Source organism: Carettochelys insculpta, chromosome 6 (genome assembly GCF_033958435.1).
Source record: "Carettochelys insculpta isolate YL-2023 chromosome 6, ASM3395843v1, whole genome shotgun sequence".
Lineage (NCBI taxonomy): Eukaryota > Metazoa > Chordata > Testudines > Carettochelyidae > Carettochelys > Carettochelys insculpta.
The window spans coordinates 7795903-7820499 of NC_134142.1; the positions used below are offsets into that span (position 1 = coordinate 7795903).

Sequence of the window (24597 nt, forward strand, 5' to 3'; positions counted from 1 at the left end):
GATGGTCCCATCCCTAGAGTCACCCCATGCACGCCACAGAGCCAGTGCCCACTGTACCCCACCCCTCCCCGTGGACCCCCAGCCAGCTTCCTCTTCCTCAGTGCATCCCACCTCCTCCCTTGCACCCCACCAAGCCAGCATCCTCCCACTCAAGGCAACTGTCTCCCCACAGAAGCCACACCCTACTCCCTCCCACCCACCCCCAGTGCACCCCCTTCCCCCTGCAACCTCCAGCCCGCTCAATGCACCCCCAGTGTAACCCTTCACCCATGCACCCCCCCCAGCCTTCTCAATGTACCCAAGTACCCCCTCCCCCATGCACCGCCAGTGCACTCAATGGGCCCCAGTATACCCACTTCCCCCATGCACCCCCAGCCCACTCAACGCACCCATGTACCCCCTCCCCCATGCACACGCCAGCCTGCCCAGTGCCTCCCCTCCCCCATGCACCCCCAGCCTGCTCAATGGGCCCCACTGTATCCCTCCCCCTACACCCCCAGCCCACTCAATGCACCCGTGTTCCCCTCCCCATGTCCCCCAACCCACTCAATGCACCCCAGTATACCCCTTTCCCCATATACCCCAACCTGCTCAATGTACCCTGCCCCCCATGCACACGCCAGCCCACCCAGAGCACCGAGGGTATCCCCTCCCCCATGCACCCCCAGTCCAATCAAAGGGCCCCAGTGCACCCTTCCCCATGCACCCCCAGCCCACTCAATGCACCCCAGCGTACCCCTCCCCATGCACCCCAGCCTGCTCAATGCACCCCAGTGTACCCCTTTCCCCATATACCCCAACCTGCTCAATGTACCCCTCCCCCATGCACACGCCAGCCCACCCAGTGCACCGAGGGTATCCCCTCCCCCATGCACCCCCAGTCCACTCAAAGGGCCCCAGTGTACCCCTCCCCATGCACCCCCAGCCCGCTCAATGCACCCCAGTGTACCCCTCCCCATGCACCCCCAACCCGCTCAATGCACCCCAGTGTACCCCTCCCCATGCACCCCAGCCAGCCGGCTCCCTCCCACTCAATGCAGCCCCGGTGCAGCCCACCCCCTGCACTTCCCCCGCTCGATGCACCCCCAACCGGCGCCGGCCCCGTACCCGCTTCAGCGTCCGGCGGCCGCTCCCATGCCCGGCCCAGCGGCTCGCTCCGGCTGCCCGCGCGGCTCCGGGCCCTTAGCCGAGCGGTGCAGTGGGATAGGCAGCGGGCGCCAGGCCGAACGGGCGTGATGAGCCGGGCGGGCCCCGCCCGCGGGGGAGGAGCCGCCGGAGCCCGCCCCCCACGGCAGCGCGGCTCGGCTCGGCTCGGACCGCGCATGGCAAGAGCCCGCGGCCAGCGGGGGCTGCTTCATCCTCCTGCCGGCCGGGCCACGCAGCCCCCCCCGCTTCCCTGGGGTACCAGCAACCCGTCAGGGGGCTCTGAGCAGGGCCAAGTCCTGGGGGTGCATGGAGTAGGAGGGAGTGAGTTTGGGGTGCACTGGGGGTGCGTGGAGCAGGAGGGAGCAGGTTGGGTTGGGGGTGGATGGAGCGGGAGGGAGTGGTTTTGGGGTACACTGGGGGTGCATAGAGCGGGAGTCAGTGGGTTTGGGGGTGTACTGGGGTGCATGGAGCGGGAGGGAGTGGGCTTGGAGGTACACTGGGGTGCATGGGGCAGGAGGGAGTGGGTCTGGGGGTGCATGGAACAGGAGAGAGCAGGTTGGCCTGTGGGTGCATTGGGGGTTCGTGGAGTGGGAGGGAGAGGGCTGGAGGTGTATTGGGGTTGCCTGAGTCCATGCAGAGTGCTGCAAACCGTGGGTAGGTATGGCGCTGTACAGCCCATCACTGCTCAGCGAACTGCCTGTTGGGTAGTGTTGGCAAGGCGTCCTGGGGCAGAAACAAGCCCCACAGGACTGAGTGGGTGCAAAGGGGCTAATTCTCATAATGTAACATTCTTCGTCCCATAAAAGTAGTGATATGTCCTAATTTTGTGCCTGTTTTTAATTTCCCATGGACTTGCGTTGGACGTGTTTCTGTTCGCAGTCTCAGACAGCAGTACGGGCTCTGCAGAACCCTTCATGATCATTGTAAGCCGAGGATGCACGATCCTCCAGTGTTTTAGTCTGATGTCGTAAGAACATCAGAGCATAAGAACGGCCATACTGGGTCAGACCAAAGGTCCACGCAGCGCAGTAGCCTGTCTGCTGACAGTGGCCAGTGCCAGGTGCCCCAGAGGGGGTGGACCGAAGACAATGATCAAGCGATTTGTCTCCTGCCATCCATCTCCAGCCTCTGACAATCAGAGGCCAGGGACACCTTGGCTAATAGCCTTTTATGGACCTAACCTCCATGAATTTATCTAGCTCTTTCTTAAATTCTGTTATAGTCCTAGCCTTCACAGTCTCCTCTGGCAAGGAGTTCCACAGGTTAACTATCCTGTTTCCAACAGCCACCAGAACCAAGCTGCTTCAGATGAAGGCATAAGAACATGACTGCAGCTGATGCGGGGTGATCTGTCCACTTTGTTCGGTCTTGTCCTGGTCTGTAATGGTCAGAGGCCAGCTGAAGCCCAGGGTTTAATCTCTCTTCCACAGAACCTGCCATCAATAATAACCATCTTGTGTCCAGATAAGACCCTGTCCCTTTGAGTCTTGTCCAACCCGTGGTGGGTGACAGCAGAACCAACAAAGCATTGAACGTGGAGACAAGAGACCCAGGTTCTGTCCCTGGCTCATCTGCTGGGAGATATTGGGCAACCCACCAATCATCTCCCAGTCTGCTTCTTCCCTGCCCTGTGCCTCGTTGGAGTTATTTACCTAGGAAGGAGTACCAATGAAAAGGGATTTAGGGGTCATAGTGAACCCCCTGCTAAATATGAGTGAACAGTGTGATGCTGTTGCAAAAACAAAGCAAATGTGATTCTAGGATGTATTAACAGGAGCGTCATGAGCAAGACGGAAGAAGTTATTCTTCCGCTCTACTTTGCGATGATTAGGCCTCAATTGGAGTAATTGTGTCCAGTTCTGGGCACCACATTTCAAGAAAGATGTGGAGAAATTGGAGAAGGTCCAGAGAAGAGCAACAAGAATGACGAGAGAACATGAGCTTTGATGGAAGACTGAAAGAACGGGGCTTGTTTAGTTTATAAGAGAGAAGACTGAGAGGGGGCATGATAGTCATTTTCAAGTACCTAAAAGAAAGTTACAAGGAGGAGGGAGAAAAATTGTTCTCCTTGGCCTCTGAGGATAGGACAAGAAGCAATGGTCTTAAACCGCAGCAAGGGAGGTGAAGATTGGACATTAGGGAAAATCTTCCAAGTGTCAGGGTGGTTAAACACTGGAATAATTTGCCCAGGGAGGTTGTTGAATCTCCATCACTGGATATTTAAGAGCAGATTAGACAGACGACTATCAGGCATAGTAACAGAGAGATAGCTGTGTTAGTCTGTATTCTAACAAAACAAACCAGCAGTGCTGTAGCAATTTAAAGACTAAAATAATACTTTATTAGGTGATGAGCTTTCATGGGAAAGATCCATTTCTTCAGATCAAACAGGAGGAACTAGAGGCTCTGGCACAGTCTAAGAAGTATGAAGTGATTTGGATAATGCAGAGTTGGTGGGATGACTTGCATAAGTGGAGCAATGTCATGGAAGGGTACAAACTGTTTAGGAAGGACAGGCAGGGAGAAAAGGAGGAGGAGCTGCGCTCTGTGTGAGGGAGAAAAGCCAGTTGAGTGTCTTTGGGTTAAGCTTAGAGGCAGAAGCAATAGAGGTGATGTTGTAGTTGGTGTCTGCTATAGACCGCCAGAGCAGAGAGACGAGGACTTCTTCAGACAACTAAGTGAAGCTTCCCAATCGCAGGCCCTGGTTCTCATGGGAGACTTTAATTATCCAGAACAAGAAGTCATCTTGTGGCACCTTATAGACTACAGATATTTTGGAGCATAAGTTTTCGTGGGCAAAGACCCGCTTCATCAGATGCATGAGGTGGTGGGGGGTGGTTTCGGAGGGGTATTTAAAGAGTGGGGTCCCAGTAAGAGGGTGGGCCAGAGCTGACAAGGTCTATTCAGAAAAGTGGAAATGGCCCAGTATCAACAGTACTTATCAAAGGAGGAAAAAACAAGTCAGATCAGACAGGGGGATGTGAGCCTTTGTCAGCGTCTAATGGGGAGATATTAGCACCCAGAGCAGAGAAACTGCCTTTGTAAGCTGCGAGCCACTCCCAGTCTCTGTTTAATCCATGGTTAGTGGAGTCAAATTTGCAAATAAATTGCAGCTCAGACATTTGTTGGGAGACCAATACAGCAGCACACGGACAAGCCAGGAAGTTTTTGGAGAATGTTGGGGATAACTTCCTGGTAGAAGTGCTGATGGAACTGACCAGGGGCCATGCACAACTTGACCTGCTGCTCACAAACAGGAGGAAATAGTAGGAGAAGTAGAAGTGGGTGGCAACCTGGGATGCAGTGATCATGAGATGGTAGATTTCAGGATCCTGACAAAAGGAAGAAAGGTGAGCAGTAATATACAGACACTTGTTTCCAGCTGCAGCAGGGACCCGAAACTGCTTTGACTCTGATTTTGAGCTCACCCATTATTATGGAGTGCACAATATCCTTCCAGGGCGGACAGCTAGGGTAGAGGACTTTGCAAGGGCTGTGCTGGACAGACGTGAGCAAGGACAGCTTAATGTGTGTGGGCAGGAGGGCCGGGGGATTTCGTGAAATATTTGCCATTTTTCCCTCCCTGGCGCTTGGTGGTTTTGCCACAGCTGTTCTTTCATGTCCAGCTCAAATGCTTTTCCACCAAGTATTGTGTCAAAGTTGAAACCATGTGATGCTTTGCTTTGTCCCTCCCTCTTCTGGTGATAAGGCCTTCCTCCCACCCCCCTCCCTCTGCTCTGTGCCTGTGATGATGCTGATGGTTCCCAGCGCCACGAAACATTGCGGAAAATCGCCAGCATGGCTGAACAAAGTACTTCCCTTGTTGTCCTGCTCCTGGCCTTTGCTGGCTGGGTTCTGAACTGCCTTGCCAATGAGTGTCTAGGGGCACACCTAGCTCTGACTTCTAGGTGAAGAGAAGCGGAGTAAGGGCAGGAGTTTGGGGCCAAGGGAGGTTGTCCGAGCCCTTCTCTGGGCTGTGCAGGGGCACATGGCCAGTGGTCTTCACCCCCCACAGTTTCTGCTGAACAGCCACTTCTGTTTCTAGCTCTGTGCCTTGGAACATCTCAGAACCACAAACCGCGGCCATGAATTTGCTATGCTACTAACCAAAGACTGGAAACCAGTCCAGAAATGGGGCTTCTGGGAGATCTCAGATCTCCACCGCAGAAAATGGCATCCACAAAACTAGGCAGGGTACCTCCTTCCCCTCAGGATTTCTCCCAGGGACAATACGGAGTCTGGAGTAAATCAGTCAGATGCCTGAGGGGTTTTCTCTTCACTCCAGTTTCATTGTTCCTTAGTTACGTGGTGGGCCCCTAGGTAGGCCCAAGAAGTTGTCTTAAGCAAAAAATACAACAAACTCTCAATGCAAACAGAAATACTCCCCCTCCCAGGGGGTTACCCTGCTCCACTGGCTCCTGGTTACCAGCCCTTCTCCAAGAAGCAGTTACCATAGTTTTTTTCCCTATAGGGAAGGACACTGCTTAGCACTGAGCCCAGTCCCCCGCCAGCTGAGCTCCTCTCATCTCTCCCCCTATCTTTTGCTCACCACGAGAGGGTTATCAAGGCTGATCCCCCCTCTGACACTGAGTGCAGAAGGTGGGGGCCCACAAGACACCTTAAAAATACCTTGCCTTTAGAGGCTTCTGCTTAAAAGCTTCCCATGGTGACAGATTCCCTGACCCTGGTGGGTGGCTGCCACCACCCAACTGAGAAAACTCCTCTTTGGAACCCAGGAAGACACATTTGGGATGTCTTCCTGTGGAGTAACCCCAAGCTCGTAACCCTCCCTCAGGAGAGAGCTGGAAAACAAAGATGAAATTAAGCTGCAGTCTGAGAGATGACCTTTCTGTCTTAGGCCTGCGTATACCGAGACTCTTATCTAGGAGACAGGAATCAAATCACGGCCTTAAAAAAGTGATTTGCTAACAAAACAAAAGATAAAGTATACCCAGAAAGTGTTCAAGCATGCTTGGTTGCTAGGTGTCACAGAGCAACTTAAAAAAAAGGGTTAAAGCACAGAGAATCACTTCCTTAGGATTCAGTTTAGCAGTTACAATGTATAAGTATCGGGGGGTAGCTGAGTTAGTCTGTATCTTCAAAAACAACAAGTCCTGTGGCACCTCCTAGACTAACAGATATTTTGGAGCATAAGCTTTCATGGGCAAAGACCTGCTTCATCAGATGCACGAGTGGGGGGCAGGGTGGGCTTCAGAGGAGGATTTAAAGAGGGAGTCTCAGTCAAGGGAGGGCCAGAGTTGACAAGGTCTGTTCCGTCTGAAAACCTCCCCACTCATGCATCTGATGAAGCGGGTCTTTGCCCATGAAAGCTGACGCTCCAAAATCTCTGTTCATCTAGAAGGTGCCACAGGGCTTCTGGTTTTTAATGTATAGCGGGAGAGAGGGGATACACCAGCCGGCTTGAGAAGTCCCACACCAAACCCAAAATAAAAAATAACCTGATTGCATCTGACTAAACATTTCCTTTTTACTTACAGATCTATGCCCAGATCTCACCGTGGCCTGAATACTTACTGGATTCTTTCAGCTGAGAGGTCCTGAGGAGATCCGCCAGCCCCCAAGACAGCACAGCTGGGGGCCTGAACACCGGTTTGACCAGTAGATCTCTGCAGCTCTGTGGTTTGAATCTGCTCGCTCCTGGGAGGCTGGAATTGGTTTGCTGGCTGCTAATAACCCAGCTGCTGTCTGGCTAGCAGGCCACATCGGCACCTGCCGTGAGTAAGTGTGACCTGTGGAGGAGTGTTGAGGTTCTGCACAACAGGAAAAGTGGAGGAGCAGCAAGGTCCTGGGAGGTGGGGGATAGCTCAGGGGTTTGAGCACGAGCCTGCTAAATCTAGCGTTGTGAGCTCAATCCTTCAGGTAGGCTGACTGGGGCAAATAGCTCCCAGAGATGGGGCTTGGTCCTACCAAGAGGGCAGGGCACTGGACCAGACGACCTCCTCCAGTCCCTTCTAGTTCTAGGAGATGTGATGTGTATCACAAAGGGCACGAGCAAAGCAGGCCTGGGCAGGCAGGTAGGAACAGCCAGCACTCCAACATCACTGCTCTCAGGGAAGTCCTAACTCCCATCCCATGAGGGGGTTCCAGCTCTGCAGTCAGAGCACTGACTCACACCCCTGTGCCCACGGGGCCACCAGGAGCAAGGAGGGTGCTGAGCCAGGCTGGTGCAGGGGGGCCTCAGTGCATGGTCTGTGTCTTTGCTGCACTCCCCCCAAGGCTTTTCCCCTGGCTGGCTCTGGCCCAGAGATGGGGCAGGGCCTGGAACAGCCAGGCCTGTCTTCTCCTGCAAGGACAAACATAAAGTGACCATCTGTCCTGATTAGGCTGGGACAGCCCCGTGCCTTGGGTATGCATCCAGGTTTGCTTCCCCAAAGGGGCTAATTGCCCCATGTTCCACCTTTTTACAAGTGCAGGTGGCTGCCCCTGGTTCTGGCTCCAGGAGCCAGACTGGCCTGGCTGCCACCCAGCTTCCACTAGCTCGTGGAGTCAGGAGCTGGACCCACAGGGCAGCCCAGCTGCCACCCAGCTTCCCCCCGGCTGGTGTGAGCTTGGAGCCAGATCAGTATGGCTCCTGCCCCGTTTCTTACAGCTGGCGGAAGCCAGGAGCTACGCTGGCCAGGCAGGCAGCCCCGTTCCTGGTGTCCCAAGTCATGGGGCAGCTGACAGCTGCAGCTGCCCCCACCCATAAACCTCCCAGCAGGGTGGCAGCCCCACTGGGCAGCCACCCCCTGACAGGTAGGGCAACCTGACCGTCTGTCCCATTTTGGCTGGGACAGCACCATTCCCCCATGTCCCATATTTTGCCAGGGGAGATAAGTTCACCTTAGACAAGCACTGCAGAGGGGGAAGGTGCTGCCCAGGGCCCCAGGCAGGGGCTGCAGCACTGTGCTCCTCCCCAAGCACCCTGGTGCGTCTGTGGCATGGGAAGCAAACCCAGCACTCAGCTGGAACCAGCACTCGACGGGGTGCCAGTTCCTGCATGAACCAGCCTCCCGACCTCTAAACAGCGTCCAGGTCCCCCTCTCCTCCCAGCCTGTCAGGGTCTCTGGTCTGTTTACTTGCCCGGCCGCCCTGTGAGCCCTGAAGGCCCAGTCCAGCAGCAGGGCCCCAGGGGCACGTGAAGGAAAGTGGCTGGCAGGGAGGTGGCTGTGGAATAGAAGCAGGGTGAGGCACGTTGGGCTGGCGAGGGGCAAATAAATACAGCCGGACATGGGGGGCTGGGGGGGAGCTTCTCGGAGCCTGACACAGGGGGAGCAAAGCTAAGTCTGGGGAAATACGGCTGGGAGACGAGGCAGGGGATGGGAGCCATCCGTTGGTCTCTCCCCACTCCGCCCCTTATTTAGCTACAGCTTCAGGCTCATGCAGGCAGACAAGCCTTTCTGGTCACCCCTCGCGTGTGCCCCACTGCCAGGCAGGGAGAGGAGAGGTTCCCACTTTCCTGGTGGGGGGACCGGAAGCAGATCCCTTTGCTGATGCCACTCACCACAGGTGCAGGAGGGGTTGCATGGGAGGGCGTTTGGCCAGGGGAATGAGCCAGGGCCCAGCAGGTGAACGGCTTCCTTCCTCTCCCGCCAAGAGGCCGGATGAGGGGCCCTGTGCAGCGTGGCTGGGATGTTCCTGAAGTAGATTGACGAGGTGGGTGAGGCACAGTTGTTCCTGGCCCTGCTTCAGTGGGTGAGAGAACAACCCACACGCTGAGGGTGTGGTCCACCATCGCATGTAGTGGCACCTAGACCACTGACAGAGAGACAGGCTGAGTCTCTGCTACAGCCTTAGCTGGGCAGCAGTGGGCTTTTAGCATGTACCGTAGAGGTGCCTGCACTAAACTCCAGAGGTCCCAGGTTTGAATCCCCTGTGGACAGTTACAAAAGGACTCCACAGAGCTGCTGGGAAAAGGGCCTCAGAGCAAAACAGATTGTTGATGGGGTCCAGTAGTTGCTGTCACCTCTCCCACCTTGTCACTGTAATACCCAGGGACTGAGATAGCTACAATGCTATGGCTGGGGACACTATCTCCAGCCCCCTCACAAGCTCCCTGGCAGGTTGGCTCTGGTACCTGTGGACAGCTTCTCTGGGACCCTGAAATGTCCCTGCCCAGTGCCACCAGAAATGAGGCCTCACTGCAGTCTGGACCCCATGCATAGGCAGCCTGCAGGTGTAAGTCTGTGCACTTGTTTTCAAGCCATGGGCCCAGCCAGCATAATGCATGTACCCCTCCTCATAACACAGGCAGCCAACTTCTCCTCTAACCTCTCCTGAGCTCCCAGCTGGCATCTGGTTTAGGCTGCCCTTTTGAAGGGTCTTTGCATTTGTGGTGCAAGGAAACTTCTGCAAATTGGGGCCTGATCCCACTGCAAGACACACAGTTCACCCTCACCGACTCCTGCCACATGCTGGTGTGTGAGTGGCTCCCTCTGGTGACTGCCCCCAGCTAGCATAAGGGCCTGCTCCTTACAGCTTTATTCCTTTAGCTCAGCTATCTGGTTTTGTTGCTGTAGGACCCAGGCTTGCTCCCTGCTGGACACTCGTCAGCAAGGTTCCCACTAAGCTGAGTGCTTGGCCAGCGGTCCAGGAAAGATTCAAATGCCCAGCAGCACGGGGTGGTGCACATCCTTGCATGCCTTGTCGCACACAAGAAATTTTATTCCACACATGAATGGAAGTGATTAGCGGGAACCTTGCTGGTGGCTGTACGCAGCTTCACACATGTCCCATGGCAGCTTGAGAACCTCCTCTTGGTGTGAGTCCCAGGGCAATACTTTTTTAGGTGAGTGAAATTTGCTGGATCCATGTTGGACATTTCCCAGGCAGAGCAGAGACAACTCCCTCTGGTAGATTTTAAAAGCAGGGCTTGGCCAAATTACTTGCTGGCTCTCAGGCCGCCCATGCAGCAGTTAAAAAAGGCCTGTCTTTAAAAGCCTGGTAACTGGGATGGGCCAAGTGCAGGCAGGGTAAGTGATATGTTAGCCCCGTATCGGCTGGTGGAAACGAACCAGCCCGGGAGGGTAAGGGTTCGCACTGAGCAGCCAACACGTTTCCACTTGATCTGCCTCTGCCTGGATTCCACAACATGCTGGCAACCCTGTTTGCAGATGCACCTTTTCCCCAAGTGCAGATGTAGCTGCAGCATTATGAGTCCCATCCTCCTTAGGTGTTATGGAAACCTCAGCTCCAAACAAAGGCTCCTCTCTGGTCTGGCCTTAGCATCCGCCAAGTGACCCCTAGAATAACACTGTCCAGTCCTTCCGCTCACACCTCCCCTAGACCCTTTGCCCCAGGGTGACACCTACCTCCACTGTATTCCTCTCTCTGCTCCAGTGAGGCAGAGCTGATCAGCTCCAATACCTGCTAACAGGCCATGAGAATAAAATACATCTTTTTCCCATCCATGTACAGAATAACTTTTCTTATGTGCGCTGAGGCATGTATTGAAGTGCACCACTCATAGAAACCCATGCAGCCGGCTGTGGTCATGCTGTCAGTCTGTGGGGCGGCATCTGAATCGCTTTGGGGCAGCTGCTCATCTTACAGGGAACTCTGCTCCTGCCTCTGGCCGAATACAATGGAAGTTAGGGGTCTACTAACCTTTCCGGGTATGCATCTGTGTGGCTAAAGCATCTTCTACCAAGGACACAACCAATGGCGACTCCCTGACTGCTCTGCTCTGGCTGGCCAGCCAAGCTGCCAGCTGACGGGGCTAGCCCAGGGAGGTGCCAGCAGCCCCTGGGAATTGGGGAGCTCAGGACCCTACAGGATTAAGGCTGAAGACAGTCCCTGGCTCCTGGGTTACTGGGTTCCCAACTGGGACTGGGTGAGTCGAGCCATTCCCATTTAAGGACAGAGTTGGCCTCTGGGCACTGTGTGCGAGTGAAAAGCTTCCCACAAAAATCCCGAGTCCGGTCTGGCAAGTGCACCTGGTTGGTGCAGAAAGGCCATTTGTTTCTATGTGAGAAGTGGAGGAGTGCAAGGGAATGGCCCTTCTTCCCCATCAGTCTTGGGGGGCAGGAGACATGCCCCCTCGGTGCCTGTGCTTCACAGCAGGTGCAACACGCTGGCCAGACTGGACAGCCATGGCCAGGCGTGAAGGAGCCTGCAGCTGCATTTCCAAGCTTCATCTTCCTCTCTGGGTGTTCCCATTTCTGGGGGATCTACCAGCTCTGTCCCTAGAAGACTGCAGGGCCCGGGGCATCCTCTTTCTGTCCCCAGCCTGCACCACCCCTCTCCCAACCCCTGCTCGCCCCAAACCCCCATTGCTGCCCTTCCCCCGAACCCCCCCAAACACCACAGCCTGGCCGGCTGCACTCCCTGGAGCCCAGCTCCCAGCGGTGGTGGGCTGGGACCCATGGCCCGGGTGAAGCAGAGCAACCTGGCTGGGAGATGGCTGAGTGAAGCAGGCTGCTGGGGTGGCTCTGCTTCCCATGGCTCCCACCGCCATCGGTGAGTGTGGGCGCAGGCCTGGCCCTGCTTTCAGAGCCAGGCTACCCTGGTAGTGCCCCAGGCTGTCCTGGGGCCCCCCAACCCCAGGGGTGGTACATCTGCCCCCACCTGTCCTATGGACCGGACAGCTCCGGGTCCATCCCTGGATGCCTCAGGGGTGACAACTACCCACAGCTCTCCAGGGCTGCATTCCGGCCCCCAGCTGGGGCAGCTCCCAGAGCCAGTGGCCCTTCAGTCCTGCGGTGAGCTCCGTCCCCATTCACACGCGCTGGAAGGGTGCTGGAAGTCCTGTTGTCCCACCTATGTGAGCGCTCCTAGTGCTTTCAGTGTCGGCTAAGGGGCAGCCCCTGGCGGCTGTGCCAAGCTCCCTTGTCAGCAGCCTGTCATTTGCCTTGTGGACGTAATGGAGTGGCACACGCAGAGCTCACCGTGTGCAGGAGAAGAGCAGCTCACTCTGAGACCACGTTTTAAAGTCAATCATTTTCTCTCTTGCCAGCGATGAACAAAGGGCTCCGATCTCCAAAGGTATTAGGCTCCTGATTCCCAGAGCTGGGCTTCGCTCAGTCCCTGCTGGGGAGCTGTTTGGAGCACCATCGAAGTATAGTTGTGGTCCAAAAGGTGTCCATGTAAAATGACAGCTATGTAACCAACAGCTCTGCTCCCAATGTGTGTCCAGAACCCTTCCTGCTTTGTCTGGTGACAAGGATAACTCCTTGCTGCTTTTCTTGCCGGTTAGCTCAGCTGCCAGCTCAGCTCTGGGAGACCAAGCTGGATTCTAACTTGGCTCCTGCATCAGCAACTGATTTACTAAATAAGTTTCAGTTACAGATTTTTTTAAAAATTTATTTGTGGCAGGGGATGAGTTACAAGTGGGTAAGAGCCAGCTTGATTTTCACATCTCAGGCTTCTTTAGCCTGGCTGGCAGTTCAAAAAGCCTTTTGTCTCTTAACAAAACAAAACAACAGAAATGTAGCACTTTATACCCTTGAAATTGAAAGCACGTGCTACAGAAATCATCAGCAGCTGCTAAATATTAAATCTCCTGTGATGCTATTTATAGAATCAATTTCCAGAAAATAACTACAATCTAATGTGAGTCTGAAAATTCAAGGCTTCCTTTGTCATAGGCAACAACTTTTCAATGCAGCTCGTAGTTGGAATGTAGGTTTTTCATATGCCTTGATTTTTGAAAACTGCCCAACCTCAAAACCCTCCTGCTTAGACCAGATTGTGTGTGTGTGTGTGAGAGAGAGAGAGAGAGAGAGAGAGAGAGAGAGAGAGCTTGCTTGGTGAAATAGAAAGCAAATGGTCATGAACTCTGGCAAAAACCACTGCAACGCATTATTAAAGACCTACAACCTATCCTTAATCAGGATGCTATGCTCCAGAAGGCCCTAGGTGACAGACCTGTTCTCTCCTACAGACAACCTCCCAACCTCATGAGCATTCTCACCCACAGCCACAGTCTATACCGCAGAAGCACCAGTCCTGGGACTTTTCCTTGCAACAAAGCCTGCTGCCAGCTCTGTCCACGTATCTATTCTGGGGATGCCGTCACTGGACCTAACCAGGTTAGTCACAGAATCATGGGCACATTCTCATATTCCTCAACTAACATCATATATGCCATCATATGCCAACAATGCCCAGATGCTTTGTGTATTGGACAGACTTTAAACTCTCTTAGACAAAGAGTTAATGGGCACAAAACAGATATAAAAACACTCCTGATCCACAAACTGGTCAGCCAGCATTTTAATGGAGTGGATCATTCTGTTAATGACTTAAAAGTTTGCGTCTTACTGAAGAGGAATTTTCACAACACTCTTGAAACAGAGGCTGCTGAACTGTCTTTTATATTCAAATTTGACATATTAACACGTGGTTTGAACTGGGATGGGAATTTTCTGGGTCATTATAGGGGCTCGTTTGCATACTTGGTTTAATCTAGTTCTTGACCCCCCCCGCTTCTGCCCCTCTGCTCTCTGATTTGTTCACCTTGATCATTTTTTTTCTGATTTGTCCACCTTGATTACTATTTTTGGTTCTCTGTGCCTTAAATATTAAGTCTGTTCTGGTATGGCTATGATCTGAAGAAGTGGGTCTGTCCCACAAAAGCTCATCACCTAATAAATTATTTTGTTAGTCTTTAAAGGGCTACTGGACTGCTTTTTTGTATTGATAGTATATAGACTAACACAGCTTTCTCTCTGTTATCTGTCAAACCCTGTTTGCATCTATTTCCTGTGCATAGAAAACCCTCAGAAGTGACCTTGTCGTCATGGGACACTTCATTCCAAATGCACCCTGGACAATAGATGGCTTTGTTCCACTCTGCCAGCTTAATCTCTGAATATCACTTGCCTTCTGTGCCTGTTGTACACAGCTCTCAGCCTCCCTCCTCCATAGGAGGCCAGGGAAGGGTTTCCCTGTGCTTGCAGGGAATAAAACCTCTTCTCTTCCAGATGACAAAAGCAGAGAAAACATGAAAATGAGTTACATAAATTGAGTGATATCAGCGAGAAATAACTGGTGACAAAAAGCAGGAACCAAAACTGATCCTGGAGGTAAACACCAATAAATTGCTACCCATGGGCTTTCTCCCTAGAACAAAACTAAGCAGTCCTGTAGCACCTTAAAGACGAAGTCTTTTGTTGTTACAAAAAACAGCTCTGGTACAGCTCAGATGAACCAGGATTTCGACCAAGATTAATACTAGCTCCTAGGCTCACTGCTGCCATCCTGTGTTCATCCTGAGTAATTGACTAGACAGACATAAAAACAGTAACAGAGAGCGTGGTGTTGGCTTTGCTGTCAGAAACACCCTTCTACAAATGGTGGAATTAGTCCTGGGTGGATCAGAAAGACTTCTTCAGATCACGCTTCAAACTTGCGCTGGTCCCGTCCACCTGATCAGCGCTTAAGCTCCAACCCTGTACGCCACACCAGAAGTAAAAGACAAGTTCTATGACGTGCTTAGTGCTGCTGTAGCGCAAATACCTGCTCGTGAACAACTGTACATCTTGGGTGACTTCAATGCAAGAGTTGGAGCTGATTGGGCCTCATGGCCTTCCTGCTTAGGACACTTCGGTGTGGGAAAAATGAATGACAATGGACAGCGTCTCCTTGAACTGTGCACGTACCACAATCTGTGCATCACAAACACATTCTTCCAAATGAAGCCACCACACAGAGTGTCGTGGAGACACCGACGCTTGAAGCATTGGCATCAACTAGATGTGGTCATCACTAGGCGTAATAACCTCAAAAACGTCCTTCTGACACGCAGCTATCATAGTGCTGACTGTGATACAGATCACTCGCTAGTTTGCTCCAAGCTCAAGCTGAGACCCAAGAAGCTGTACCGCTCTAAACCTGCTGGAAGGCCCTGCATTGACGCCAGAAAGACGGCAAACTCAGAGAAAGCTGAAAAGTTCAGAGAGACCCTCCAGGAAAATCTGCGCAGTGGCCCTGGGGGCGCCGAAGTGACATCCAAATGGCAACATCTGAGGGATACCAACACGGCCTTGTCGGTGTTTGGAAGAAGAGCTAGAAACACGAATGACTGGTTCGAAGCTAACTCCAATGAGATGATTCCAGTCATTGTAAAGAAGCGCGCTGCACTCCTGGAGTACAAACGCTCACCGAGCCAGAGTACCCAGCAAGCCCTTAGAGTGGCCAGAAGAACAATACAGCAGACAGCCAGGCACTGTGCCAACAACCACTGGCTCCAGCTATGCAGCAGCATCCAGACCTGTGCTGACTTTGGTAATCTCAGAGGAATGTACAAGGGTATGGAGAAGGCATTAGGACCCACCCAGAACAAGATGGCACCTCTGAAATCCAAATCTGGTAAAGTCATCGCTGACAAAGCCAAACAGATGGAACGCTGGGTTGAGCAGTACCCAAAGCTGTACTCATGCGAGAACGTTGTGGATGACGCAGCCCTCGATGCCGTCGAGCTCCTACCAGTAATGGACGAACTGGGTCAGGAACTGACTGTGGATGAACTGAAGAGAGCCATCGATAGCATTGCAGCAGGAAAGGCCCCTGGCCAGGATGGTATACCACCAGAGATAATCAAGTGTGCCGTGGACACACTCCTGGAACCTCTACATGAGCTACTGTGCCTGTGCTGGAGGGAGGGTGAGGTTCCACAGGATATGCGCAACGCTAACATTGTAATGTTGTATAAGAACAAAGGAGACAGAGGCGACTGCAACAACTACTGTGGAATCTCCGTCCTAAGCATCACTGGTAAACTGTTCACTCGCGTCATCCTTGGCAGACTCCAGAAGATTGCTGAGAGGGTGTACCCCGAATCGCAGTGTGGATTCCACGCAGAGGTCTACCGTTGACATGGTCTTCTCTCTAAGGCAGCTGCAGGAGAAGTGCAGGGAGCAGAGGAAGCCACTCTACCGAGCCTTCATCGACCTGACCAAGGCCTTTCACTTGGTCAGCAGGGATGGTCTGTTCAAACTGCTCCACAAGATAGGCTGTCCTCCACGGTTACTCAAGATGATCCAGTTGTTCCACGACGACATGAGAGGAACCATCCAATATGACGGCGCATTATCGGATGCTTTCAGAATCAGGAGCAGCATCAAATAAGGATCCGTGCTTGCTCCGACATTGTTCAGGATCTTCTTCGCACTCCTCCTGAAGCATGCCTTTGGATCTTCAACAGAGGGCATCTTGCTGCACACAAGATCTGATGGGAAACTGTTTAACCTTGCAAGTCTGAAAGCTAAGTCTAAGGTGCAGGAAGTCCTCATCAGAGACATGCTGTTCTCAGACGATGCTGCTGTAGTGTCTCACACAGAAGACCAGCTTCAAAAACTGCTGGATCAGTTCTCCAAACCGTGCAAGGACTTTGGGCTTACCATCAGCCTAAAGAAGACAAACGTACTTGGTCAGGATGTTGCTGAATCCCCATCAATCAGCATTGACAACTATACGTTAGAGGTCGTCCACGAGTTCATTTACCTCAAGTCCACCATCACTGACACTTGGACACTGAGCTAAATAGGAGGATCGGGAAAGCGGCCACAGCTCTGTCCAGACTCAGCAAGAGAGTGTGGAATAACAACAAGCTGTACACTCACACCAAAATGCAAGTCTACAGAGCCTGCATCCTCAGCACCCTCCTTTATGGCAGCGAGACTTGGACCCTGTGTGCCCACCAGGAAAAGAGGCTGAATGTCTTCCACTTGCGCTGCCTCAGGCGCATCCTTGGAATATCATGGAAGGACAGAGTGACCAACACCGCCGTCCTTGAGCAAGCTGGAATCCCAACCATGCACACCCTCCTCAGGCAGCGTTGGCTCCGCTGGCTTGGCCACGTCCACAGGATGAATGATGGAAGGATTCCAAAAGACATCCTGTATGGTGAGCTAGCCTCTGGCAAAAGACCTCCTGGGTGCCCCCAGTTGCGCTACAAAGACGTCTGCAAGAGAGACCTCAGAGAGGCAGACATCAAGCTGGACAACTGGGAAGAACTAGCAGACGACCGCAGCAGATGGAGGCAGGGGTTACACAAGGGCCTTCAGAAGGGCGAGATGAGGATGAGACAGCTAGCAGAGGAGAAGCGAGTGCACAGAAAGCGCACTAAGGACTTGTCAGATACCCACCACATCTGCAAGAGATGCAGCAAGGACTGTCACTCTCGTGTGGGTCTTCATAGTCGCAGTAGATGCTGTAAATGAAGTCCTCGGTTGAAACTATAAAGGGCGTGATCCATAGTCTATGCAGACTGAAGGATGCCTACTACTAATAGCCTGGATGAGTCTGAGACCAAGCAGCCGATCATGCTGTGGCCCCGCTTACAAAATTTCACACACCCCTGGGGGCCTGCCCCCCACTTTGTGCACCCCTGCCTGACCTGATCATGAAATCATTGCTAGGTACTCCACTTAAAAGGCAGGAAACAAATGGTGGAAATAAAGGGGCAAACAGTGACGTGGCAAAACTTGCAGATGATACAAAAATGGACCTCGGCCAGCGAAATCAGTCCTGAGTATATTTTTGCAACAATCTGCCAGGTTTCCAAGAATGTGAAGGTGATTTTGCAGCTCCGAGTGTCTGTAGGACAGGGCCTATGAGGGAGAGAGAAAGGGAAGTAGGTGTGAGAGACTGAAGGACAAATTGTAATGGGTTGTAAACGGGTGACCCCCACCCTTGGGATGTCTACATATACATTCTACTTTCCCCCAGAGCCTGCGGCCCTGAGTCCCCCACTGCTCCCATCCCAAACTCCCTCTCAGAGCATTAGGCAGGCTGGGGAGAGGGGCAGGCTCTGGGTGTTCCAGGCAGTACCCAATTTCTACAAACCTGCTGCCCCTGCTGGGGATCCCAGCAAGGCGGCTGGATGGCTGCAGCATCTCCCACCCCAGCCGTGGGCACAGCCAATGGACAGTGAGCCAGTGGGGAGACTGCAGAAATACCTCAACATCAGCTGGGGCTGGGCTGTCAGGAGCCGGGACCCCAAAAACCCTCCCAAACCAGCCCAAAGTGACACAGCTTAGGAGGTCCTGGAAGCCGCAGAAGCTACAAGTCAAGTCCTGCTTTCCTGCAGGCTAGGGGTCAGCAACCTACAGCTCCAGAGCCACACGTGGCTCTAAGGAGCCATTTGCAGCTCCGAGTGCTGCTGCCACTGAAACAGTAGAACTGAATTTAATTGGTTTAACAGCTGGCAGGGCAGCAGGAGGGATCTGGACCTTAAAGGAGCTGAATTTAGTTCCATTATTTCAGCAGTGGCAGGGCAGGGAGCCACAGAGAGCCCCTCACTCACCTTGCTACCCAAGTGGCCACACCCCTCTGGTGGGCGTGGCTCAGCTCACCCCTGCTAGTGGAACACCTCCACACCAGCCTTTGTTCTGCTGGGTGCACATGGCTGCCCAGCCTACGCTCTGAGCACTCCCAGCCCCCTTGGCTGTGCTGGGAGGGCTTCAGCCAGCTGTGTTGTGCCCCTTCTCAGCGGTAACTCGGGCAAGGGGCTGTTTTCGGGCTGGCTGCATGGGTTCCCTCTGCCCTGTGCGCTCCACACAGCCCCAGGGAACCGGCTCCACCCCCTGCGCACCTTGAATCCCCCAACCAGAATGGACTCCCCCACCTCGCTGGCTGCAGTGGGACCTGGGGTTAGCAGCTTTTGCTCCCTGTGGGGCTCTGCTGTCCTGCCCCATCCTGTTTGCTGTCCAGCCACATCACGCTGTCTGACTTGCTGACAATAAATAAAGCCAGCGCCATGGACGGGTTAGGCCTGGGGGACAGTTTGGGGCTGAGGCCGGTTAATCCTGGGGATGGGGAGCAGGTTTGCAAGATGGGTGGTAAAACTTGGGGATGGGGGGCAGATTTGGAGGCTGAGGTGGGTGAAGCCTGGAGATGGGGGGTAGGTTTGTGGGCCAAGGGGAGTACAGCCTGGGAATGCGGGGGTGAGGGGGGCTGATGTGAACATGGCTTCTTCTTGCTTAAGAACCTGTCCTCAGGTGCAGTGTTTTCCTTGTCCTCATTTGCTCTCCAACCCAGGGGTGAAAGTAACTGAAATTTTCTAATGAGTACAAATCACTGTGTGTGCTGTTCTTGCTGCTTGGGGTCCCGGAGCCACCCCAAGACCCAGTCCCCTGGGACTGCTGTTCCCCTTATGGAGTTACAGGCCTTGCCTGTTGACGGTTGTAATCCCAGTTGACACAGCACTGATTTACTCCCACTGAGGATTTGGCTGGGTTCTGCTGCACCCGTCTGACTCACCGGCAGCACAGATGACACATCGCTGAAACACCAGCTGCCCTGGAGATGTTACTTTTCTCCCCAGCCAACTTGTCTGGGTTGTCTTTTCCCATAAGCAGCTCCCACTGCACAGCTATGCCTGCATGATGGTATTTGCTCCATAATGAAGCAGGCTTGCTCGTTCCCTGGCCAGCCCTGTGCCTCAGGACTGCGGCTAACAAAGAGCTAGGCTAACTGTGAGGGGAAAAAGAAAAACAACACATGCCAAGTATGAAAGAAATTAGCCCAGTTCCTCTGGAGATCAGTGCTGGTAGATTACAGGGCTTGGTGCAGGGAAGGGGAGGACAGATCTAAGACCCCGTCTTAGGAACACTGGTTGTGCCTCTCCTTGGGCACATGATTTTCTGTGTTCCTCCAGCTCACACAGCTTGTTGCCCCCCCATGGGTGGTTGGTATTGACAGCCAGGGGCGGTTAAGCCTCGCCTAACGCAGGCCACGGCGTACCCCTTGCCCCTCCCCTAAAACTGGTGAGGGCTCAGCTCCAGCTTGTGGCCTAGAGCTTGGAGTTCAGGCTGGTGGCTAGGGGCTGGGTGACCAGGGCGGGCTTGGGCTGGCGTTTAGTCTGGCCCGGGGTAGAGCCAACCGGGGTCACTTCCATCTGAGGTGGGGGGGTGGGAGGAAGGTGGAGTACTGGCTGGGGAGGAGGAGTGTTTAGGCCCCAGTGGGTGGGGGGGGACATGTTTTCAGCTGGACGGGGTGTGTGTGTGGCATTCACCTAGGTTGCCACCCCTTCAACTTCACACCTATTTAAATCTCCTTAAAAACTTTTGCCCGGGCTCAGAGTGACAAAAGCAAGTTGTAAAGAAACAAAATGATTTAGCAATTCTCTCTGCGCAGTTCGACTACTTACAGCTTAGAGAGAGAGAAGAATCTTTCTAAACCACAGGGCCAGAGCTGGTTGCAATATTTTTGGAGGAAAGGTCCCCCCCAAATAATTTAATCAAAACCAAAAATGTGCTCTGGAGAGTATCCCAGCAAAAGTCAGTCTTCCCACGGGCTTTGAACTGACTTAATGCCATTTGATTTCCTGTTTAAAAGCCCCAGCCAAACAGCAACAACATTTGAAGTCTGAGCGTTAACTGAAATTTTACCCTCCTTGCAGCTTTGTTTTAAGTCAGAACAGCCAAACGGTCAGACGTGTAAGCAAATGACCAGGTCCGTACAGAACTCGTTTGATGCTTCCTGTGGGAACACTGAAAAATTTCAGCTGGAAAACTTCCAGCAAAGTATTGCCATTGGACGTTTCTCCAGGAGAGAGGAGTGTGTTTTCCCAGCTGCCCTAGTCAATGTGCCACCCAGGTATTCCTTATCTGAGTCGGCAGCGATCGCTGCTTGGAGAGCCCTGGGAGTGGAATTGGGCTTCTGGCTGTGTGGGCTTGTTATCAGATAATTGTTCATATAGGTGTCTGCTCCGTGGGTACTTTGGGGCTGGGTGCTAAGCACCCATCAGCCACTCACTGATCAGCTCATTTGCCTCCCCCAGCGCCTCCTGTCTACCCCAAACAGCTGATCCATGGAGGGTGGAAGGAGCAGCTGGGGAGGAGATGGAGTGGGAAAAGTGGATGAGATGAGTGCTTTGGGGGAAGGTGGAGCAAGGTGGGGCCTTGGAGCAGCGCAGGATGAGGTGAAGCACTGATAGGCCTTTGGGGAAGGGCGGAGTGAAGCTGGGGGGGCTGGAGCCCCCCTGGGGAAAGCCGAATCAGAGCCTGACTGCAGATGGAAAGCACCTGATGGTTGGAGGTGCTTAAAACCCTCATTTCCATTGGCTTCAGGGCAAGCGCAGTGAGCACCAGTCCTGAGTCATTAGAGCTGAGCTTCAGCTTCCAGCTTTGCAGATCAGCACTGACATTTTAAACTGTTAGTTCTCCAGAGACTGGGGGGCAATTCTCTTTCCTAGGTCCAGAAGCAGCCAGCCAGGGAATCATCCTTCACTGCCCTCAGCCCAAAACATAACCGCTCTCTGTCCACCAAAGTGTCCCTGCTAAGCACAGAACCAGCTGGAGCATTTTTGGGGTGAGTCAGGTCTCTGGGACACCTCCACTTCACCGGCTAACTTGCCACATGGAAGGGGAGCTCAGCCGCTCACTCTTGTCTATGCTAGTGACCAGTGCATTTCATTTAGTGATTTATATTGCTATCCATCACTGTCTGCATAGAGTCTGGAGGGAGAGTGAAGCTGCTAGCTGGTGCTGGAAAATCTCCCTGTCGGGGGTAAAATCTGAGGCTGCAGGGAGCGGGGTTGGGGTAAAAGATTTCATTCTCTCCTCCTTTGGGGAGGCCGGGGTTATTGAGTAGCAGGACTGTCAGCTGTAAGCCCTGTAAGCCGATCAGCAGAGTGCCCACAGCTAGGTTTTTTGTTTCCATGACTGGTGCACATCCACACATGCTTTGGTGCACATAAAATTTATTCCACACTTGGATGGAAAAAGTTAGAGGGAACGTTAGCATCAGTTTACCCCACTTTACATTCTCCAGGGTTTCTTCACAAGTATCGGGGGGTAGCCGTGTTAGTCTGTATTTTCAAAAACAAGAAGTCCTGTGGCACCTTGTAGACTAACAGATATTTTGGTGCATGCGTCTGATGAAGCGGGTCTTTGCCCACAAAAGCTTATGCTCCAAAATACCCGTTAGTCTATAAGGTGCCAAAGGATTTCTGGTTGTTCTCGAGGACTTCTTGTTGTTTCACAAGGATAGGGGCTCGGGACCTGCTATTTCTTTCATGATTCTCCCTGGAGACCCAAAGGCCAGCTCTGCGAAGGAGAGGGAGTAACAGCTGCTCAACTCTGCGGAAAGGGTGTGGGTCGGCAACTTAGGAGACCAAAGCCACCACTTGTGGGAAAGCAGAGCTGTCCACCCCTGCACACAGCATGTGGTTGGACCCTTAGTGGGGTGAGGTGCGGAGCGTCATGTTACTACCTGTAGTCTGTGTTCCCTTGTTTGGGTTTCAGATGATGGACTTGCTGCTCTGCAAATTGCTTGTGGCTACAGCTGCTCTGCTGAGTAAATCTGCCAGCTTGCATTTTCTAACCTCTGCAGCACCCTCTCCTGGCCAGAGACAATCTCCAACCATGACCTGCTATGCCACCAGGAGGACATGACCACTATCATCATGAGAAGATGATGGAGATGGATAGGGCACGTGATGAGAAAGGAGGCAGACGCCATTGTAAAGATAGCGCTTTGCTGGATGCCTGAAGGACCATAGAAACCTGGGAGGCCTAAGACAACATGGCGGCATGCTGTTGAGTCAGGCGGGAAGAGAATGAACTGTAACTGGGACACGCTGCAGAAAATGGCCAAAGACAGTCAGAAGTAGAGGACCTTCATTGCTGCCTTGCACATCAGTGGGTGTAACAGGCTTTAGTTAACTAACGGGGCCTTCTAGCTGCAAACAACTTGGCAGTTCAGCGTCCTACAGCTAATCACAGTTAATTTATGTGGAAAGTCAGCCTCTTTGTTTGGCAGGCGCATGTAGGCCTTGTGATGTCCTGACGGCCCCATGGGCACTTCGTAGAGACACAAGAGGGCAAAGGGAAGTGGAGGAAGAGCTCCTGAACAATCTCATACAAAACATTAACTGGGACAAGAGATCTGACCACTTTGTGATCGGAGCAAAAGCTTTTTATTTTCTTTCTGGACTAAAAACTGGGACAAAATGGAAAAAATGTGACATGTGGTCCATTTAAATCAATGCCAAACCACCAGCTGCTGTGTAAACATAATCAGCCCGCTGACACCTTCGGGCAAAGAAAGAGCCAAGGCTCCGAAAGTGGTCAGTTCCTGAAGTGAGGGGCTAGGACCAGGGCAATCAGGTACAGTGGGGCAGAACAGGAGGTGGATTGGAATTTCCCCCGCTACCCCCCAGGTGACTTTAGATACCACTTGGCGTCCTTTTGGAAGCCAGCCACTGCTGAGCAGAGGACATCTCCTTCATGTGACTCCCGATGTAGCTGCTGCTGTTCTTGTCTCGCTGTGACAAAGGGCTCTTAGTGCAGCCAACTGGACTTTCAGCATCTGGTCAGGTTCCCTTTTCAAGAAGATGTTATGGGAGAAAACCAGACACCTGGCAACCCTAGATCCAGGACAAACTGCTGAGAAATAGGGCAGGCTCCCCAAACGGGTGATTGCTCTACCATTAGCTAGACCAAGCCAGTAACAAAAGTAAACTTTGGTCTCACCGCAGGGGTTAACAGGAAGTTGCAGCTGCCGTCTCTTTAGGCATCCCAGCGCTTGTTTCACCACCTGGATACAGGACTTTATGCGAAAACCAATATTGTCAAACCAAGGGGTCTTCTGATCTCAAGAGCTCAACCATATGGCCAGGCCAATATATAAGGGTGTATCTGCACAGCAGCCTTATTCCAAAATAAGCTATTTTGGAAGAACTATTCAGGCATAAGGGGCGGGTGATACAGGGGCTTTTGCCATCACAGGCACATCTACATGGCCTGTTTACTGCCGGTAGCAGCTTCTGTCGGCCAAGAGATCCTACGTGGTTATGCTAATTAACCATGTGATTATGCTAATGAACAGTCATTTGGAATTCTGACACTCTTCACTAGCATAAAGCTGCCCACAATACCCCTCCGTGTACACTCAGCCATAGAGCCTATTTTGAACTAGAGTTATTGGATGCAGTATGGCTTATTTTGAAATAGGCTCTAGTCCCTATCTTAACAGCACCTGTTACGAAATAGCCATTTCAAAATAGGTGCCGTCCCTCATGGAATGAAATTTACCAATTTTGAAATAAGGCAACTGTTATTTTGAAATTATTTCAATAACGGTTGTGTTGTGTAGATGATAGGATATCAATTTTGAAATAAATATTTTGAAATAACAGCTGTTATTTTGAAATAGTGGTGCTGTGTAGATCTACCCAAAGGCTACATCTACACTAGCATTCCTCTTTCGAAAGTGGCATGCAAGTGAGGGAAATTGAAAATGCAAATGAGGCACATATTTTCGAAAGAGGCGCATCTACACTGCATTTCTTCTTTGGAAAGAAGAATATGCAAATGACGTGGTGGATATGTAAATCTGCTCCTCATTTGCATTTTCAATTTCCCTCATTTGCATGCCACTTTCGAAAGAGGAATTCTAGTGCAGACACAGCCCCAAAGTGTTGTTGGTGTGCTGCTGAAAGGCTGCTGGAATTAGAGTTGCTGGACCAGGGCTGTGGCTATGCATAACTGGGTGAGAACTGCA

The 24597-nt window shown here is 52.5% G+C and overlaps 1 protein-coding gene and 1 long non-coding RNA gene across 10 annotated transcripts in view; one reads left to right on the plus strand and one right to left on the minus strand.

The window, feature by feature from the left end:
• NIN (ninein) overlaps positions 1 to 1219 on the minus strand; it is a 126164-nt gene extending 124945 nt beyond the window's left edge. For 8 of the 9 annotated variants that reach the window (XM_074996197.1, XM_074996191.1, XM_074996192.1 and 5 more), the window contains exon 1: positions 1108 to 1219. The gene's annotated coding sequence lies outside the window, so the exon portion shown is untranslated. The remainder of the gene's footprint in view (positions 1 to 1107) is intronic. The other variant, XM_074996198.1, reaches the window with a different exon arrangement.
• Positions 1220 to 6574: 5355 nt separating this feature from the next.
• LOC142015418 (uncharacterized) lies at positions 6575 to 22955 on the plus strand. The gene is made up of 3 exons (XR_012646148.1): positions 6575 to 6885; positions 13064 to 13175; positions 22426 to 22955. It is a non-coding gene; the product is annotated as an uncharacterized LOC142015418 (long non-coding RNA).
• The last annotated feature ends 1642 nt before the right edge of the window (positions 22956 to 24597 follow it).